This window comes from Dermacentor variabilis, chromosome 1 (genome assembly GCF_050947875.1).
Source record: "Dermacentor variabilis isolate Ectoservices chromosome 1, ASM5094787v1, whole genome shotgun sequence".
Taxonomy (NCBI): Eukaryota; Metazoa; Arthropoda; class Arachnida; order Ixodida; family Ixodidae; genus Dermacentor; species Dermacentor variabilis.
Genome location: NC_134568.1, coordinates 122,553,879 through 122,574,766, shown reverse-complemented (window position 1 = coordinate 122,574,766; position 20,888 = coordinate 122,553,879). Strand labels below are relative to the sequence as shown.

At 48.0% G+C, this 20,888-nt stretch overlaps 6 non-coding genes across 6 annotated transcripts; all 6 read left to right on the top strand.

Annotated features, from left to right (window-relative positions):
• Positions 1 to 264: 264 nt before the first annotated feature.
• On the top strand, positions 265 to 336 carry TRNAP-UGG (transfer RNA proline (anticodon UGG)). The gene has a single exon. It is a non-coding gene; the product is annotated as a tRNA-Pro (tRNA).
• A 14,789-nt stretch (positions 337 to 15,125) lies between these two features.
• On the top strand, positions 15,126 to 15,197 carry TRNAP-UGG (transfer RNA proline (anticodon UGG)). Its single transcript has one exon. It is a non-coding gene; the product is annotated as a tRNA-Pro (tRNA).
• Positions 15,198 to 15,325: 128 nt separating this feature from the next.
• Positions 15,326 to 15,397, top strand: TRNAP-UGG (transfer RNA proline (anticodon UGG)). The gene has a single exon. It is a non-coding gene; the product is annotated as a tRNA-Pro (tRNA).
• A 2,189-nt stretch (positions 15,398 to 17,586) lies between these two features.
• TRNAP-UGG (transfer RNA proline (anticodon UGG)) lies at positions 17,587 to 17,658 on the top strand. Its single transcript has one exon. It is a non-coding gene; the product is annotated as a tRNA-Pro (tRNA).
• Positions 17,659 to 17,786: 128 nt separating this feature from the next.
• Positions 17,787 to 17,858, top strand: TRNAP-UGG (transfer RNA proline (anticodon UGG)). Its single transcript has one exon. It is a non-coding gene; the product is annotated as a tRNA-Pro (tRNA).
• Positions 17,859 to 17,983: 125 nt separating this feature from the next.
• On the top strand, positions 17,984 to 18,055 carry TRNAP-UGG (transfer RNA proline (anticodon UGG)). The gene has a single exon. It is a non-coding gene; the product is annotated as a tRNA-Pro (tRNA).
• The last annotated feature ends 2,833 nt before the right edge of the window (positions 18,056 to 20,888 follow it).

The following is a 20,888-nucleotide window of genomic DNA, read 5'->3' as shown; positions in this document are numbered from 1 at the left end:
TTTATCGTGACCGTCATGTATTATTCAAATGTCTCGTTTTGTATATTGCCAAGTCGGTAATAAAGAAAAAGCAAGTGGCTCGTTTGTCTGAGGATATGATTCGCGCTTAGGGTTCAAATCCCGGACGAGCCCACTTCTTCCTTTCTTTATTTTTCTCTCTCAGCCCATAATGTGAACCATATTGCTTTTTTTTATCCTCATACTTGTTACAGCGAGCCAAGACATTACGAATATCTAAACGTGTTGCTGACGGTCACAGCCGTCGGCTCGTTGGTCTTGGGGTATGATTCTCGCTTTGGGTGCGAGAGGTCCCGGGTTCAAATCCCGGACGAGCCCACTTCTTCCTTTTTTATTTTTTCTCTGTCAGTCCGTATGTGACGCATAATGCTTTTTTTTCCTTCATGCTTGTTGCAGCGAGCCAAGACATTACGAATATGTAAACGTGTTGCTGGCGACTATACTTGTCGGCTCGTTGGTCTATGGGTATGATTCTCGCTTTGGGTGCGATAGGTCCCGGGTTCAAATCAGGGACGAGCCCACTTCTTCCTTTTGTATTTTTCTCTGTCGGCCAGTGATAGCGGCCCTTGCCGGCCGCGGAAACAGGTGGAGCGTCGGAGATGGAAAGGACTATGAGATCTTGCTGCCTGCTTTGCCCACCGGTCGTGTTGTTTTAAACACGTTGCTTTTGCACGGCGACGTGCGGGTGAGGCCCTACAGGGTCCAAGATTTCCGAGACGCCCTCGCCAACGCTGGTGTGCTCCCCGACGTCGTGGCGTTGGGAGCTTACCAGATCAACCATGTGTGGGCAGTGACGCTCAACAGCACGAAAGCCACAAGGAAACTGGCTGCTTTCAAAAAGCTGCAAGTTAAAGGCCGCCTGAGCATTGTTATTGACCCCGAGGACTAGCAAGTTAAACTGCGCCTGCATTGGATGCTCCACGGAGTGCAAGATGAAGACATCCGGACTGCTTTTGCGGCGTTCGGGAACGTAATCGAGGTGACGCGGGAGCGTTGGCGCGTCCAAGGCATGAGAGAGAAGGGCTCAACCACGAGAACCGTGCTGCTCAAGCTCAAGCCGGGAATGAAGGTGGACGACCTGCCCCACCAGGTTCGAGTCGCCGGTGAGTTGGCCCTTGTGGTGGGACCCGGGCGGCCGATGCAGTGCCTGCGCTGCCATGGCACGGGCCATGTTCACCGCGACTGCAAGGTGCCCAGGTGCTCGAAGTGCAGACGCTACGGACACGCGGACGCTGACTGCGTCCGTACCTACGCGTCGGCTACCGGGCTGGGAAAGACGGACGAGAACCCGGAACTCATGGACGTCGTTGAAGCCGAGGATGCAGCGAGGGGAACGGACGAGGCAGGCAAGCAGACGGGGCCACTCGACTCGTCAGCGTCTACCGGCGGTGACGCCCTCACTGGGGAAGATTCACCGAGCCAACTACCAGCGGACGACTTGCCTAGGTCAAACGAGACAACCGAAAAGGATGGGGAGAAAGCTCCGGAGCCCAAGGTCGTCGAGCCCAAGAGTCCGAGCGAGCTGCAACCGGACAAGAGTGGGGCCCGCACGCCGACCAGCGTCTCCGCTGCGGCGAAGCGTTCCCACGCCCAAACCAGCGCCGACGGTGACCAGACGGCGACGCCTGGAGCCGAGGAGCCCCCGGCAAAGGCGCCTCAAGCCCGGCGGTCTTCTTTTCGGCCGCGCCCTAACGTTCCGGTAGACAAGCGCGCCGGAAATTCGGAGTCCCTAGGACACGCTCATGTTCTTCCGCCGGACCGCACTGGCGGCGATGGCGGCGTCTAGCCTTGTGCTAGACGCGAGAGGTAAGCACCATATTGCCGGTCTCTTCCCCTTTTGTTGAAATGGCTCCAGCGTGTCCGTTGAAAGTCGCTACTTTAAATGTTCGAGGACTGGCAGGGAAAAGAAAGCAAGGCCAGCTTTACCGGCTTGTAACGGAGCACGACATTGACGTGCTAGCCGTGCAGGAGACGAAAGTCGATGGTGAAGAAGAGACCGGCGTTATGGTGCGACGTTTCACGTCTAGGTTTTCTGCCGTAGTCAGTCATGCGGTGGGCACATCCACTGGCTGTGTACTTTTTTGTAAAGAAGTTGCCGGGGCTAGAAGTTCGTGCAATTTATTTGCGTGTGTCGGGCCGGTGTGTTGTCGTCGATTTTTCGTTCAACAACAACGAGTGGCGTATTGTGTGCTTGTACGCCCCCAACAAGGTGGATCAATAAGCTGTGTCCCCGCACGCATTGAGGACACAGCTCATAGTAATGGGCGATTTCAACTGTGTCCTCAGTGCGTGCGATAAAACAAGCGTCCGTGCGTTTAGAGACAAAAGCACTGAAGTGTGGTCGCGAATCGTTGAGAACTGGGACCTAGAGGATGTGGCAGAGTGCCTCGAAGGAGTGCGTGCTGTAAAGTACACACGATTTGAGGGCTCTAGTGATGCACGGCTCGACCTCATTTATGCGTCTGTTGAAATCGTTCCGCAGTGTAACAGTTACGAGGTAGTGCCAGTGTCTTTTTCTGACCATTGCTTGGTTCAACACTGCATAGGAATTCCAAAGCAAGGTAGCGCTTTCTCATGGGAAACTTGGAAATTAAATAACAAGCTTCTTGAGGATGAACCTTTTAACCAAGCAGTAAGCGAAGAAATAAGGAAAATAGACCCCAGTAATAACCTTCACGTATGGCAACAGTGGGAGCTGAGTAAAGAAACCCTAAAAATAAAGGCAATAGAGAGGGCTACTTGTATTCGTTACGCGGAGAAACAAAAAGAGACCGAGTTAAAAGCCATTCTTCATAAACTGCTCAGGCAGGAATCTCAGGCACCGGGCAAATCGATAGAAGACATAAGAAAAGTGAAACAACAGATAGAGCAACTTGAAGAGCAACGCTATCGGGGAGCCCTGGTGAGGGCAAGGGCAGAAGACACAGCTGCTGGCGAAGCGCCGTCGAAACGAGCGCTAGGCTTAGAAAAAGCACGAGCTGAAAGGAATCACATCGACGGAATAGAATGGGGCGGGACCTTATGAACAGACACACATGACATCAAAGCAGTTTTTCATGAGCATTGCCAGGCGCTATTCTCGTACCACAAAGTGGACGCGACCACATTTGGGAATGAGTTTTTGCGTGCTATACCCCGACTGGACGACGAAAGAAAACAAAGATTGGAACTAGAGATAACAGTAACCGAAGTTGAACAGGCCGTAGTCAACTTAAACCCCGGAAAATCGCCCGGACCAGACGGCTTTAGCGCTGGTTTTTATAAAGAATTTAAGCACGAAATTAGCCCAGTATTGAATGTAATCTTTAACGAAGCTTACAAATGGAACACATTGCCTCCATCCTATGGGTCGTCACACACCGTACTCATTCCTAAAACTGATGATGCAGCGAAATTAAGATATGTTGCGGCGTATCGTCCCATAGCACTCACCAATATCGAGTATAAAATCTTTATGAAGATATTGGCGCGAAGATTGCAGTCAGTGATACAGGACATTGTCGGGGCCTCACCAGACATGTGAAATAAAAGGCCGATCTATTGTTGCTAATATTCACAAAGCGCGCAGTGTACTTGAGTGCTGTGATGATAGTAATGGTCGGATTGCCATTTTACAAACTGACCTCGAGAAGGCTTTTGATTGCGTGGCTCATGAAATCTTATTTGCCGTTTTAGAATATGCCAATCTCCGACCTGTAATCTGCGAGGGGGTCGCCCTGGCGTACCATAACTGTACGACGAGATTGATCGTGAATAAGGGTTTGGGGGCTCCCATTAGCCTGCAACGTTCTGTGCGTCAGGGCTGCCCCCTCAGCCCTCTGTTGTTATGTATCTACATTGAAACACTGTGCATGAGATTGATGGAAAACAATAGAATTAATGTATTCAAGCTACAAGAAGTCGAAGTGAAACTGCTGGCTTATGCAGATGATGTCGCTGCTTTCGCGGAGGATCAGGGGAGCATAATTGAGGCTGTCAAATGTGTCCGTAAATTCAGCCATGTCACTGGTAGTGGAGTTAACCGGTCGAAGTGTCTAGTGTTACGTTTCGCCTACGACGCGCGGTTTAGCCGGCGCGACTGCAACAAAGCGGCAGACATTTTGGCCCGTTCGGCGTCGCCGCTACGCTCCCCGCCAAGCGCGTCCAGGCATGTTCCGATGCCACGTGTCTTCATGTGCGTGTGTGGGTGTATGTGCCATTGTGCCCGACCGGCGGCGATACGACAGCAGGGGTCACCTTCTCCTCCCAGCCATTGTGCCCGACCGGAGGCGATACGACAGCAGGGGTCACCTTCTCCTCCCAGCCATTGTGCCTGACCGGAGGCGATACGACAGTAGGAGTCACCTTCTCCTCCCAGCCATTGTGCCCGACCGGAGGCGATACGACAGTAGGAGTTACCTTCTCCTCTTTGTGCCCGACCGGCGGCGCCACGACAGTATGCGTCACCTTATCTCATTGTACAATCACGTGCTCGTCTATTGAGGGGTTCCTTCTTGCCCTCAACTGCGAGAGTATAAAAACAGCTGCCCCCGGACGAAAAAGGAGGGCTCCGATTTCTTCTGTTGAGTAAAGTGCACTCCCGTCTCTCTACTTCGGTCAACCTGACCGCCAACTCTTTGCGATGTTAAAATAAACAAGTTGTTTTGTTGTTACCAGTCGACTCATGCTTTGCCGGGACCTTCGGATGCTTCCAGTTGTACCCCAGGCCGCCAGGCCAACGCTACCCTTGGGGCTTGCGACCCAGGTGCAACAACGGGCGTCAGCGCCGAGTTCCCAACAGGTCGTACCATCGGTGCGACCACAACAACCGTTGCCATCGGTGGGATTCAAACACTAGGGCTCTGGCATGGATCGTGGCCAACGAAGCCAGATCATTTCGCCAACGTGCATTGGGTGACGACCCCGCCAAGTACTTGGGCGTCCCGCTGGATGCTTATAGTGATAGCGAGCAGTACTGGAAAGGGCAGGTCAAGGAGACGCGGGAGAGAGCTGAAAAGTGGAAAGGCACTAACCTTTCTATTTTTGCCAGAGCCACCGTTTGCAACCTTTTCTTTATCAGCAAGCTTTGGTACGTAATGCAGGTATTGCACTGTTCGCGGTCAAATGTTCAGAAGCTACACAGGATTTTCGCCGTCTTTGTCTGGGCGTTGGGTTGGGAGCGCTGTAGCCGGATCAACTTGTTCCGGCGGGTAAAAGACGGGGGGCTGGGGTTGGGCCACATCTTTGTACGGCAGCTGGTAAACAGCTTCTTGTTCTTTAGGGACGCAACCGGCCCTTTTTTGCGCACGGTATGCCAAATGAGGCTGAGTAGACGGCTGCCAGGGTATGTGGTTTCAACCGAAGAGTTTTCGGGAGGGATTCGAGGTTTTTACAAAGAAGTTGTATCGAGTATCCGATTTCTTTCAGTGCGCTTCGCGAACTATTACCTGTCTGGTGTGAACAAAAACAAACTGTATTGTGCTTTGCGTGACGTTCTTTTCCCAGTGCCATTGTACAGGTCCTTGTACGGTGGAAGTTGCATCGCTGCTTGGGCCAGCAGCGATGTTTTAAAGAGAGTAAAGAAAATGCAGGTCCCACCAGGAACAAGAACCTTCTTTTTAAAATTACACACGGGAACATTACCAGTTAAGAAGTTTTTGGAGGGAAAGGGAGTATATTTACTGTGGGGAGCACACTGTTTAATTTGCAAGCAGCCAGAGACAATAGATCATGTTTTTTTAAACTGTTGGGAAGGCGTGTTTTTCTGTGATGTATTGCAGAGGACACTAAAGAAAGTATTTCCACTAGACCCGTATGGCATTCGTTACTTAAGCATAGATAATCAGGATGGGGTGCCTTTTGATCTAATTATGCTCTTGGGCCTTCACTGTATTTGGCGCGCGAGAATGGCAGAATACCATGCTTATAAAGATGCGCGGCCTGCATGAATGTATTTCAGGGAACAGATGCACTGGTTTGTCGCTATCCATAAAGCGACAGAGGAACCACCCGAGTGGCTCCCAAGAGTAGAGCCGGTGGTGGATTTGCGCGAATTTTGATTAGACTGAGCCAGCACGATGCTGGTTGAATACGGGCACCCACAGCAAATGTATATTCTACATTGGTTTTCGTTACGGTGATTGTTGTCTCTTGTGAAAAGTTATGTACCAAAAATCAGGCAATAATAAACAAAAGCTCATTGGTCTAGGGGATTCTACTTCCGGCAGCCGTGGTGTGTGGATCGCGGAATCATGAGCTCCGTTGGAGCGGCGATTGCGGCCCTTACTAGCCGCGGTAACAGGAACCAAGAAGAAGAAGACTGCTCTTTTGTTTTGCCACAACTGCCAACCGGACGAATCGTCACCAATACGGTATTTCTGCATGGCGACGTGCGAGCACGGCCTTACAGAGTCGAAGATTTCAGGGACGCTCTCGCTCTTGCCGGGATGCTGCCGGAAGTTGTAGCACTTGCTGTCTATCAGATTAACAATGTCTGGGCGGTTACCATGTCCAATGCAGATGCTACGAAGAAGCTACTAGCCTTGAAGGAAATGACAGTTAAGGGGCGTCGCTGCGTCGTAGTGGACCCACAGGATCGGCAAGGGAAGTTACGCCTTCATTGGCTCATTCACGGTGTAGCTGACGATGACGTGCGTACAGCGCTTGCCGCTTTTGGAAAGGCGGTAGACGTGCAGCGTGAGCAGTGGCGCGTTCCGGGAGTCCACGACAAGAACTCGACCACCCGGACGGTGCTGTTGAAGTTAAAAACTGGGTTGAAGTTGGAGGACCTACCCCACCAGGTACAGGTAGCTGGAGAACTTGCACTAGTGGTCGCTCCGGGTCGACCAATGCAGTGACTTCGCTGTCAAGGCTCTGGACATGTCCGTCGAGACTGCAAAGTGCCCCGGTGCACAATATGTCGGCGATATGGACATGAAGACGCTCAGTGCACGCGGTCCTACGCCACAGCTACCGGACGAGGTGTGAACCAGTACACCGAGAAGCATTTAATGGATGTGACCGAAGCCGAGGAGGCAACGAAAGGAAGCGGAGATCAGGAAGCCCATAAGGAGCAGACCAGCGAAAATACACCGGAAGGCAAGCAAAGCCAGTCGACAACGGAGGCTACAGCCAAGCCGCCAGCAGCAGAGACCGATATCGCAGCAACACCTGCGCCTGCGGACGACGACACAATGGAAAACAGTCAAACAGAAGGCTTCGACGCGGAGTCAACCAAGACGTGCATACCAAACAGTCAAGCCTCCAACACCAGAATTAGCCCGGCTGTCAAACGGCCGCTTGAAGGAACTGCCGACCAGCAGGCGCCGACGGGGAGACGCCCCAGCCTTAAACCACGCTCAAATGTCCAAACGGAAAGGAAGGCCACTGCCGAGCTGCCGAGGCAGCACCAAGACACTGGGCAACCGGGCGGATCCGAAGGTGTCTAGCGGTACGCTAGACGTGCGAGGTAAGCGTCATGCTTCGGGTCCTATCACCTTGATTTAAAAAACATGGCTCACAATCTGTCGTTTAGTTTGGTCATTTTAAACGTTTGAGGCCTGGCCGCAAAGAAAAAGCAGAACCAAGTGTACAGATTGTTGGCGGACCACGACCTCGATATGTTGGCAGTGCAAGAAACAAAAGTTGAAGGGGAGGAGCAGAACCGAGGCATGATGCTTCGCTTCACGTCTCGTTATTACGTGACAGTGAGTCACGCGGTGGGCAAGTCAGTGGGATGCCTATTATTTTAAAAAAAAGTTAATGGACCTCGTTGTAGAGAATGTTCATTCATGCCAAAGTGGCAGATTGATCGTTGTTGATTTTCATTATAGTGAGGTTAACTGGAGAGCAATATGTGTTTACGCGCCGAACGGTAGAGATGAGAGGCACATATTTCTTCTTAGCACTGGGCAGTATCTGGGTAAAGACAAACATGTTCTAATGTTAGGAGATTTTAAATGCGTTTTGAACACTCGGGACCGAAGCAACGCGCGCGGGTATAAAGACAGACGTAGCCAGCTATTGTCGCGGTTAATTGCAGAACATGATGTAGATGATGTAGCGGAATGCCTCGAAGGAGCGAGAGAAGTGCAGTTTACGCATTTTCAAGGACGGAGTCACGCTCGCCTTGACGGTATTTATGCGTCTGTAAAGACATTACCCTTGTGCACCCAATATCATGTAGAACCCGCGTCGTTCTCGGACCACTGTCTACTTAAATGTCTGATGGGAAGCAAGGGAAAACAAAACACATTTTCATGGGAATTGTGGAAAATAAACGGAAAGCTTCTGAGCTACGAATGCTTTATTCAACCTGTGAAAGAGGCGATAAACGATATGAAAGCAGAACGAATGCCCATTGTTGGCGCACAATGGGATTTATTAAAGCAACATGTCCAAATGAAAGCCATAGAGCGATCTAGCTGCCTTAAGTATGAGGAAAAAGTCAAAGAAAGAAATTTAAGAACGATGCTCGAAAGGCTGGTTAAGCTTGAGCGTCGAGAGCCGGGCAAGTTTAAGGACGACATCCGTAGCATAAAACAGAAACTCGGAGTAATAGTCGAAGAACGCTATCGGGGAGTGCTCGTGCGGGCCAGAGCCGCGGCTTGGGCTGCCGGGGAGACGCCCACAAAGCGAGCGCAGGGAACCGAAAAGGCCCATGCTCGCCGCAAGCACATCGATGTGATAGAAGAAAACGGTGTTGAAATAACAGATACAGAGGGCATAGGCCAAGCGTTTTTTCGATTCTGTGAAAGGCTATTTGCCCATAAATCAGTAGATGTGGAAGGCTTTAAAACAGCATTCTTGGAACGCATGCCGCGACTGTCAGAAGAAAGAACAGCAGCTCTCGAAGCACCGATATCAATAGCAGAAATAGAAGAGGCGATAGATGATGTTAACTCTGGCAAGTCGCCCGGGCCGGATGGTCTGAGCGCGGCATTTTACAAAGCATTCAAACATGAACTTTCCTCTGAGTTGAAAGATGTTATTGATGAGGCATTTGAGTTGGGAACGTTACCCCTGTCATATTCCCAAGCACACACTGTGCTCATTCCAAAAAGAGAACAAAAAGATAAGCTAAGACTTGTGACCTCATACAGACCAATTTCATTAAGTAACTGTGATTATAAAATATTTATGAAAATATTGGCTAGTAGACTTCAGACAGTTATAACGCAGATTGTAGGATCCCATCACACCTGTGGTATTAAGGGTCGCTCTATTTTTACTAATATTCATTCTTTGAGGTGTGTGCTTGAGTGTTGTGATGCTTATCGGTCGGCAGTCGCAATCCTTCAGCTTGACCTAGAAAAGGCATTCGATTGTGTACACCATGTCATATTATTTGCCATACTTGAGCATGTGAATTCAGGCTCAATCATCACGGACGGTATATCCATAGCGTATCGAAACTGCAAAACGCGCCTCATAGTCAACAACAGATTGGGGGGCCCCGTTGAGGTCCAGCGGAGTGTGCGTCAAGGGTGCCCCGAGAGTCCGCTCTTATTTTGTATTTATATTGAAACGTTATGCCTAGCAATTATTGAAAATGATCGGGTTCATGACTTCCGATTGCAGGCGTCGGAGGTAAAGCTCTTGGCGTACGCTGATGATATAGCTGTGTGCTGTACGGAAAAAGAGAGTCTGCTGGAGACCGTTGCGGTAGTAAGAAGGTTTGGAGAAGTGACGGGGAGCTTTGTGAATTGGGGAAAGTGCCTGAGGTTCTGGCATGGCGAGTGGCCGTCAGCCCCCGACAGATTTGCTAACGTGAGATGGGTTGAAACACCAGTAAAGTACCTCGGCGTTCCCCTTGAAAATTATAAGGAAACTGATGATTTATGGCTAGAAAAAGTGAAAGAAACGCGAGAAAAAGCGGAGAGGTGGAAATGTGCACATCTCTCAATTTTCGCCAGAGCGACAGTATGCAATTTATTTTTTGTTAGTAAATTATGGTATATTATGCAAGTGTTGTATTGTTCGCGAGTGTATGTGCAGAATTCGCATAGAGTTTTCGCTGTCTTTATTTGGGCGTCCAGCTGGGAACGCTGCAGCCGCACAAATCTTTTTCGGCGAGTAAAAGATGGGGGGCTGGGTCTGGCACACCTTTTCGTGCGACAGCTTGTAATTAGATTTTTTTTTCTTTCGTGACGTCAACGACCCGTTCTTAAGAGCGGTGTGTCAAGTGAGACTTTGTTATGCGTTACCAGAGTTTGTCATCAGCAGTGGAATGATGCCTGGTACTGTATTCGTTTCTTTTAAAGAGATAGTAGCGAGTGTCCGTTTTTTGTCAGTACGGTTTTTGAATGACTATCTGTTCAGTGTAAAAAGAAAGAAATTGTACAGTGACCTGTGTGATTTTATTTTTCCAGTGCCGATGTACAGAACCATGTACAGCAGAGGTCAATGTAACACTGTTTTAAAACGCGTAAAAAGAATGCACGTGCAGCCAGGAGTGAAATCTTTTTTCTTCAAGCTTCACACGGGCACTCTTACAGTGAGAACGTTTTTGGAAGAACGCGGTTTTTACATGCCGTGGGGTTCCAACTGTCTGATTTGCAAAAAAACCAGAAACAGTAGACCATGTGTTCCTGCATTGTTGGGAGGGGGTCTTCTTTTGGGATGTCCTCCAAAGAACCATAAAGAAAGATTTCCCGTTGGATCCGCACGGCAGCAGGTTTCTGCCGTTAGATAATGAGGATGGGGTCCCTTTTGACCTCATCATGCTCACAGGCCTCTACTGTCTATGGCAAGCCCGAATGGAAGGCTTCAATTGTGACCCAGACGCGTGGCCTGCGCGCCTGCATTTCCGTGAATACATGTCACGCTTTATTGAAGTACAAAAAGGAGAAGTTGTACCTGAGTGGCTACCGAAGATTGAAGCGTTGGCATTCCTCAAAGAATTTTAAGACAAAGTCGGCCAAGTTGTACTGGTCGCAGTATTACAGAATGTTTCTTTTTCTACATGAGGCGTGGAATATTTGATTTATTTTGGTGTTTTCGGTTGTGTTGCTCATGAGATGTACGAGTATGTGAAAACGTCGAGAACTGGCAATAAAGAAAAAAAAGCTCGTTGGTCTAGGGGTATGATTCTCGCTGTGGGTGTGAGAGGTCCCGGGTTCAAATCCCGGACGAGCCCACTTCTTCCTTTTCTATTTTTCTCTGTCAGCCCGTATGTGACGCACAATGCTTTTTTTCCTTCATGCTTGTTGCAGCGAGCCAATACATTACAAATTTGTAAACGTGTTGCTGGTGACTACACCTGTCCAGTGGCGTAGCTAGGTCATCTGGCACAGGGGGCCCATAGGTCTTCTGGCACCCCCCCCCCCCCCCACAGTGGTCTAGGAAGGCGAGGATATCGACAGTTTCTGGGTTTCAGCACCAGTGCAGCCGCGTTGGATATCGCGCACGCGCGCCGGATCCCCTCTCCTTCGCTTTTTTTCCCAGAGATCGCGAATGCAGCAGGTATTGGCGGCGAGGAGGTACGGAGTCGCCATCTATCGGAAGCGCCTCGCTGGCGTAGTATGAGGGATCACGCGGCGCGCTCCTCATAGGTTTTGCTGTCAGCGCTCGCTGAAAACACCACGCGCGAGCTCTCCCGGACATTTCTGTAAATATTTACGAAACGAGAGACGTTTTTTACTGTCTAAATACCAATCTTGGGCAAACTGAAAGCACAGAATCGTTTACAGACGCTATCTCTTTACCGAATACGTACAGTGAACGCCACTGCGCGCGGTCGCCGCGATGGAGTCTCCCGAACCGGCTTCTTGCGTGGAAGGTAGCTAAACGCTGAGAGCAAACTATGTGAAATATGGTCTTATAGTGTTTGTATAACTAAATGGAGCGTAATAGAAAGAAGCCTCAATGCAGCGATCGCGCAGATTCGCAGCGACCGACTGCGCGTCTGTATGCTTGTCCGCGTACTGTTTCGCTTTCTCCGCGCGCGCGTTCTCGCACCGTGCCATGAGTTTAGGCCGCAGAATATGAGCATTCACAGTATACAAGCAACCATTGTTGCGTGGGCGCTATCAGAGCTGCTCAAAAATAATTTCATTGTAGAGACTTCGACGCCTATACGGGGACTGTGATGTGCCGTCGCGACGATTCAATCCTTTTTTTTTCTTCAAAATTCTTGGACGTTTCAACATTATTTCGCGAGTTGCGTCACACTATATGTTTATCGGAGTGCTCAGCGTGCGATTTCCCGCTACTTCTTTTTTTTTGTAATCCAGTGCATTAATTCATAACACAAACATGACCATATGCCATGGTTTTTTTTCTAATGTGCTTCTTACCACTCCCTTTCCCCTGCAGTGAATCAAGGCGAAGTTAATTCAGGCACAGTTAAGATATAGTTAAGGCACTCTAACCCACCATCTTTGATGAGGGTCGCGCACCCCTCCCCCCTTTTGCTGTTAATGAAGACGACCAGCATCTATAGCAACGACAAGTTCATAGACCAAACCGTCATGACATTATTCGGGAAGCGGATTCGGGCGAGCGTCTCATTGCGCGTTTTTAGAACATCGCAGATCCGGCGCCGTAGCAGAAATCTTCCTCGTGTCTGTGCTTGCTGCATACCCGACTTGTAGCCGATGACTGTTTGCCGGTTTTGTGTTTCGCGAGCCAAGCTTCACGCAGCTTCTTGTCCTGCGGCTACGCATGAATAAGGCTGACACCGGGCTCCGTTGCATACGTCTGGCACTGCGGCACCGAGTAGTAGCCTACCATTTTTTTTTTATGGGGTTTTACGTGCCAAAACCACTTTCTGATTATGAGGCACGCCGTAGTGGAGGACTCCGGAAATTTCGACCACCTGGGGTTCTTTAACGTGCACCTAAATCTAAGTACACGGGTGTTTTCGCATTTCGCCCCCATCGAAATGCGGCCGCCGTGGCCGGGATTCGATCCCGCGATCTCGTGTTCAGCAGCCCAACACCATAGCCACTGAGCAACCACGGCGGGTGCCTACCATGTTGCGCGCCTTCAAAGGCAGCCACTACCTATTGTAATGCTTTCAATCGTTGTAGAAGAGACACTCGAAGCGGGAAAATCTCGCCACTAAATGAGGACCGCAGCGTACGAGGGAACTTATACTCTCGTTTTCCGGTCGCTTCGGCTCTCCCGAAGCAGCAGACGCGGCCGCTATGTCCACGTGATCCCTAATAGCACGTCACACCGACGGTGGCGCCAGCTTTTCCAGTGGTGCAGCTCGAGGCCAGTACATGCTGCTTTTTCTGCGCCAAATAACACAGGGTGCTGCACTGATAACTTGTGATAAGCGCATGTGCACATCTTCTGTAAGACTGTAAGGCTTGGAAACTAATACAAATGCGGCATCGTGGCAAATACGGGTCACGTCACAAGTAAAAAAATATAAAGTTTTAATTACCAATTTTAGTGGCAATAATGCATTTGTAAAGTTGAAGCCTGAAATTGATATCTTGCCAAACAACAATTTCACAAAAATCGTCGTAGATACTATGGCCCGCAGTATTTCGGCTGTGGGCAGCCCTGAACGAAAACGAAAATTAAATTGTATCTGAGTGACGCTGATCTCCCCACCATATTAGAAAAACGGAAAACGCCACCTGCCTCCCTGCAGCGCGGGCGCCAATGTTATGAAAATTACGAGTTCTCTTCATTCTGATCAATAAAGCCTTGTTTTTATTTGCTGCTATACGGACAAACGTGATTATCCGAGCTGCGGTACCACCAAAAGATTGGGAACAGAATAGAGCACGCTTCGCGTCGATTCTTGGCGTCACCATAAAAAAAAAAAAAAAAAGACTGCGCTGAAGCCCGTGCCAGCGAAACCGGTTGATCTGCACTCGCAATGGAGAGGGTTGAGGGATCAACCTCACTGGTCCACTATTTCATATTTCTTTCGCTACTGCCATACTGGGCGCCGCCCGCAGTGTCAAAGTACTGTAGGTAGTAGCACCCAAAACGATTTTGTTTAAGAAGCTTTTGTTATGACTTTGAGTCTTCAATTCTGGAATTGAAGTGCTTCCTCTATAAGTATTAATTGAGGGATTATTAAGGATATGGTTATTACTTATCTGCCATATTTTTCACGCTACCTAATTCCTAGTAATCACAAAGACACATAACTTCATAGAATATCGGGAAATATCCTGACAAAATTCACGTTTTTTTCGCAAAATTCTGTGCAGCTGACACTGTACTTGTGACATGAAGACATACGACAACAACAGTTTTCTTAAACTTTCGAGGGTAAGAAGGAAAGCGCGAAACATAACGGCAGGTTTCGCAGCGGCTTCTCCCGCTCGCTCGGGAGAGGGGAAGTAAAAGCGAGCTGAACATCGCGGCGCCCCCGACTATATACAGCCTGTCGAGTCATACGCTGCCAAACTCTTCGGCCGCACCGAGTCTGAAGACGATCCAGAGAATCCCATTCGCGACTTTTGACGGCTGCACTTATGCAACGTCGCTCTCAACGAACGCTTCGCCGTAAATGCGAGAGCCGGGCGCGCTTGTTGAACGCCCTCTTGCTGCTGTCTTCGTTCGTCTTCGCTGCGCGTTCTGAACGGAAGAGGGACCCAAGAGCCTCAACGCCTTACAACCCCTCACTGTATGTTTAGCGACTCCTGCTCCCAGCATGAACACATGGCATGAGCGCACTCCACATGAAACGTTCCGCTAAGGCGAATAGTTTAACGACCATTTTGCGAATTAAATTTTTTAGCCCGCATATTCGTGCAATCATTTCGTGTGGTGTTGATAGAGCTGCAGCCGACAATTCTTCGGCGCAACACATCGGGTACACGAGCTCGGGCTATTGGATACAGGAGCATTCTTTGCAATTTGCGTCCAGTCAAGCCGGCGGAAAGAGGGGCGTCTTCAGGCGTATGACACCCCCCACCCCTCCCCACCTCCGGCCCCTTGCACCCGGGGCCCACGGCCCCCCGGCCCCCCCTGTTGCTACGCCACTGCACCTGTCGGGTTTCTGGAGCTTGACACTTTGGTGTCTGTGATATCCTCTTTGAGTGCCTTTTAAATATGTACAGTCTGTCGAAGTGATGTAATATTAATTTTCTGCACCAAGTGACCTACTTTGTACGCGTTTGAGTGGTGTTGAAATCAAGGTAATAAAGAAAAAAAAAAGCTCGTTGGTTTAGGGGTATGATTCTCGCTTTGGGTGCGAGAGGTCCCGGGTTCAAATCCCGGACGAGCCCACTTCTTCCTTTTTTTATTTTTCTCTGTCAGCCCGTATGTGACGCATAATGCTTTTTTTCTTCGTGCTTGTTGCGGCGAGCCAATACATTACGAATTTGTAAACGTGTTGCTGGTGACTACATCTGTCGGCTCGTTGGTCTAGGGGTATGATTCTCGCTTTGGGTGCGAGAGGTCCCGGGTTCAAATCCCGGACGAGCCCACTTGTTCCTTTTTTTATTTTTCTCTGTCAGCCCGTATGTGACACATAATGCTTTTTTTCTTCATGCTTGTTGCAGCGAGCCAATACGTTACGAATTTGTAAACGGGTTGTTGGTGACTACACCTGTCGGCTCGTTGGTCTAGGGGTATGATTCTCACGAGGGTTGCAATGTGGGCTTGTTGGAAATGCATCTTCAAGGGGGGTATGGTAGCGCGATTCAAAGACGGGACAAGAGAAGACACAAAGGGACACACACAGCGCTAACTTCCAACACTGTTTATTGTCGAAAACCAGGTCGTACTTATACACTCAGACCACATGAGTCACAGGCACGTGAACAGATTAACAATCAGAGCGATACATTTTGTGATATGCTAAGCCATGCGCAAAAATTTCAGTTCTTTTTCAGAGAGAGCCAATGGTGGTTTGCTGATACATGAATCCCCTAGGGCATCAATCTGCTCGGCTTCTATTATAAGTCTAGTGAGTTCGCACTTGTTTCTACCGGTAATGATTGTTGATTCGAAGAGAGGGGAGCACTTATGTTGCTTACAATGAAGGGAGAGAAACCCATCTGATACAAGTTTGTCGACTTTATTTTTGTGTTCGCGCAGTCTATCATTAATGCATCTGCCCGACTGTCCGACGTAATACTTCCCGCACGATAAGGGTATACGATATATAATTGAAGTCTTACATTCTCTGAACTTCTTCCTGTGCTTAACTTGGCAGCTAGGGGCACTTTCTTTCTTTTCTGGTCTTGTTTTCCTGCACAGGCTGATTAGTTTGTTGGGTGCTGAAAAAACCACATCAGTGTTACCCCGGCGGGCAATTTTCTTTAGGTTGTGCGACAACCGGTGGATATAAGGTATCACTGTTGGTCTTTTTTTCTCTCGGTTACTATCTCTTTCCGCTTGTTCAGCAGTCCCTGATTGCTGCACTTGCCGAAGTATTCCCTCTGCAACTGATGTCAGTGCATGATTGGGATAGCCCGCTTCATGTAGCCGCATGGCTTGTTGTGTGAAGGCTTCGTCAGTGCAATGATGGCATGATTTAGTTAGTGCGTTAGTGAAACACATTTTCGAAATTCCTCTTTTTACCAGTTTAGAATGGGCTGAATGATATGACAACAACGGTTTATTTGTCCGGGGACTGTAACACCAGCAAGTTAGTTCATCACCGAAGGTAAATTTAATATCCAGAAATTTGATCTTTTGTTCTATAGGCACTTCGAACGTAACTTCTAGAGGACAAAGGCACTCGCGTATAATATTACTAATAGCTGAACACTCTGTGTCAAAGTTGTCTGGCTGAACATTCACAAACACCAAAAAATCATCAACAAATCGAAATATTTTAACAACTTTTGTATCATTGATGCGTGAGCACAGGTCTCTGTCTAGCTTGGCTAAGCACAAGTTGCTTAAAACAGGCGCTAAGCAGGATCCTATAAAGACCCCTTGTTTTTGAAGGTACGCAATGTCATTTCTTTGCACAAATGTTGACTTCATGTACAAGTCTAAAAGTTCTAAAAAATATTCAACGGTTGTGCCCCCCTTCGTACTAAATCTTACTGCCCCAAATTCATCGAACACAAAAATAAAGTCGACAAACTTGTATCAGATGGGTTTCTCTCCCTTCATTGTAAGCAACATAAGTGCTCCCCTCTCTTCGAATCAACAATCATTACCGGTAGAAACAAGTGCGAACTCACTAGACTTATAGTAGAAGCCGAGCAGATTGATGCCCTAGGGGATTCATGTATCAGCAAACCATCATTGGCTCTCTCTGAAAAAGAACTGAAATTTTTGCGCATGGCTTAGCATATCACAAAATGTATCGCTCTGATTGTTAATCTGTTCACGTGCCTGTGACTCATGTGGTCTGAGTGTATGAGTACGACCTGGTTTTCGACAATAAACAGTGTTGGAAGTTAGCGCTTCGTGTGTCCCTTTGTGTCTTCTCTTGTCCCGTCTTTGAATCGCGCTACCATACTCCCCTTGAAGTATGATTCTCGCTTTGGGTGCGAGAGGTCCCGGGTTCAAATCCCGGACGAGCCCACTTCTTCCTTTTTTATTTTTCTCTGCCAGCCCGTATGTGACGCATAATGCTTTTTTTTTCTTCATGCTTGTTGCAGCGAGCCAATGCATTTCGAATTTGTAAACGTGTTGCTGGTGACTGCACCTGTCGGCTCGTTGGTCTAGGGGTATGATTCTCGCTTTGGGTGCGAGAGGTCCCGGGTTCAAATCCCGGACGAGCCCACTTCTTCCTTTTTTATTTTTCTCTGCCAGCCCGTATGTGACGCATAATGCTTTTTTTTCTTCATGCTTGTTGCAGCGAGCCAATACATTTCGAATTTGTAAACGTGTTGCTGGTGACTGCACATGTCGGCTCGTTGGTCTAGGGGTACGATTCTCGCTTTGGGTGCGAGAGGTCCCGGGTTCCAATCCCGGACGAGCCCACTTCTTCCTTTTTTATTTTTCTCTGCCAGCCCGTATGTGACGCATAATGCTTTTTCTTCATGCTTGTTGCAGCGAGCCAATACATTTCGAATTTGTAAACGTGTTGCTGGTGACTGCACCTGTCGGCTCGTTGGTCTAGGGGTATGATTCTCGCTTTGGGTGCGAGAGGTCCCGGGTTCAAATCCCGGACGAGCCCACTTCTTCCTTTTTTATTTTTCTCTGCCAGCCCGTATGTGACGCATAATGCTTTTTTTTTTTCTTCATGCTTGTTGCAGCGAGCCAATGCATTTCGAATTTGTAAACGTGTTGCTGGTGACTGTACCTGTCCCATCAGACGTGTAGAATCAGGGGCCGATCAATTCAAAACAACATACATATCGCCCGTACACTTCTTCAATACTGTTATGGTTCCACTGAGCAGCTTGCAATGCTCCAGGTAGACCTTGCTGAAGCTTGTGATCGTGTCAGTCACTCCTATTTATTTTCTCTTCTGGAGCATGTCAATGTTGGCGCCATTGTGTATAAAGGCGTTAGGCTTTGCTACACCTGTTGTACTACTCGTTTAGTTATTAATGGCCAACTCTCCGAACCCATTTCTATTTGATCATCAGTAAAACAAGGATGCCGGATGTCCCCACTACTATTCTTCCTTTACCTGGAACCGCTATACTTAAGCGTAATTCAGTCGAGTCACATGCATGGCTTCAATATACTGGGTAATGAAGTAAATGTCTTAGCTTATGCAGACGATCTAGCGTTCTTCTGCACGGATAAGTGCAGTGTTGAAAAGGTAGTATCGAGAATAGAAGAATTTGGCAGCGTATCAGGAGCGCGAACTCCTCAAAAAGTTTAGGCTTATGGTTTGGCTCATGGTGCTATACACCAGAACAGTTTGCAGGCGTTAAGTGGACTGATGTCCCGCCAAAGTATCTTGGCGTGTCGCTAGACGCATATAAATTAAGCGCACACTATTGGAAAGAACGGGTTTCGGCCCTGCAAAGTTACGCCCAGACATTCGTTCCACAACGACTTTCTATTTTTGGGAAAGCCGAAGTCTACAACAACTTCTCGGCAACAAAAATTTACTATGTATTGCAAGTTATTCATTGTGCTTGGCTATACATCCAATGCTTTCACCGTATCTTTGCAACATTCGTATGGTCTTCAACTTTTGAGTCCATGAGGCGAGACAATATTTTTAGGCCTGTTAGTGAAGGTGGGCTGGGCTTAGTACATCTTTATGTGCAGCAAATAGTGCCTCGTTTCTTCTTTTTTCGCGATACTTCGCATCCTATAATTCGGTCATACATGCAAGTCGCACTTGTTAATGCGTTACCTGATTTAGTTGTTTCTTCAAATTTTTCTTCGCGCTTATGCTTGGGGGGGTTCATGCAAGAAGTTTGCTTGGCGGTTCGTTTCCTGACAGTTTGGTTTTCCACTGAATACTTGTATTCTGTGTTGCGCAAAACGTTGTACAAAGACATACTGTCCATGCTATTTCCGCCTCCACTTTACCGATCAATATACATTAAATGGCCAGGCCACGATGTACTAAAGCGAGTTCTCAAAATGTATTTATCCCCTTGCTGCAAAACATTCTTTTATAAAGTTCATAGGGAAACCATACCGGTTAAAACATCGCTACAAGAAAAGAGTATCTTTGTCTCTTCTGTTAACTGTCGCCTTTGTGATGTACCAGGGACAATTGAACATTGTTTTATTAGCTGCACCGATGCCATCCTATTGTGGGACGTCCTCCAACGGACTTTAAAGAAAGACTTTGAGATTAACGCCCATATTGTACGATAGCTGCTGCCAACCTCTGATAATAGTGCACCTTTCGATATGTTTTTTGTCATGGGAATGCAATTTGTGGAAAACGCGAATAATGGACTGAAACGCCGAAACTGAGGTACCTAGAAGGGTACATTTTATCCAAATGACCCTACACCTAGAACCTGTTTATGATGGACTCGGTGTACAACCGGACTGGTACCCTATTTTGGTGAGGAGCTTATCCTTACCACCCTTCTAAAGTGAAACCAACGTTTCTACTCACAGTATGAACGCTGCCTTCTCTGTGTGTGACTCCATTCCCTGACTATGCGGAACTGGTGAATGTCGGGTTGAGTCCTACTGTAATAAACACCATGCAAGAAACAAAAAAGGCTCGTTGGTCTAGTTTCTTTCTTTTTTTTTTTTTGCAAGAGGTCCCGGGTTCAAATCCCGGACGAGCCCACTTGCTCTTTTTTTATTTTTCCCTGTCAACCCGGATGTGACGCATAATGCTTTTGTTTCTTACCTTCATGCTTGTTGCGGTGACCCATGACATTACGAATATGTAAACGTGTTGCTGCAGACTATACACGTCGGCTCGTTGGTCTAGGTGGAAGAAACCGGATTCCAAAAGTGCTTATTGGCAATTCTTTTTTAAGAGTTCTTTGTAGTACGTCCCACAGAAATACGGTGTCATGGCAGTCAAGAAAAATATGCTCTATTGCTTGCGGATTATTCCAGATTAAACAGTCCACTAAGCAAGGTATAAAAATACCTTTACTTTGAAACCATCGCTTTACAGGGAGAGTGTCGGTATGTATTCGAAAAAAGAACGTTTTAACTGAGGGTCTCACCGGCATTTTTTTTAACTCGCTTTAGCAGATCGCACTCAGGACCCAGCCAGTAGGCAGCTCGGTAAACCGGTAATGGCAAAAATAGATCAAGAATATCAGAATACAAACGCTTTTTCGTGACATCATACAAGTATTCATATGAAAACCTTGCCTTGAGCAGGCGTACAGAAGCAACCACTTCACGCAAATAAGAGCTGAGCGGTCCAGCTTCCAAAGAAAAAGATGATACGACAAAGTCAGATGGAGAATCCCGCAATCGTGCTTGGATCACAGTTCTAAAAAAAAACTACATCGGTTTGATCCCGCACAAAGAAGAATCTGCTCATCAACTGCTTGAAGAACAGCTGTGAGAGCCCTAGCTCACCATTTTTAGAAGTAACAGGCGCACCTAGCCCACCT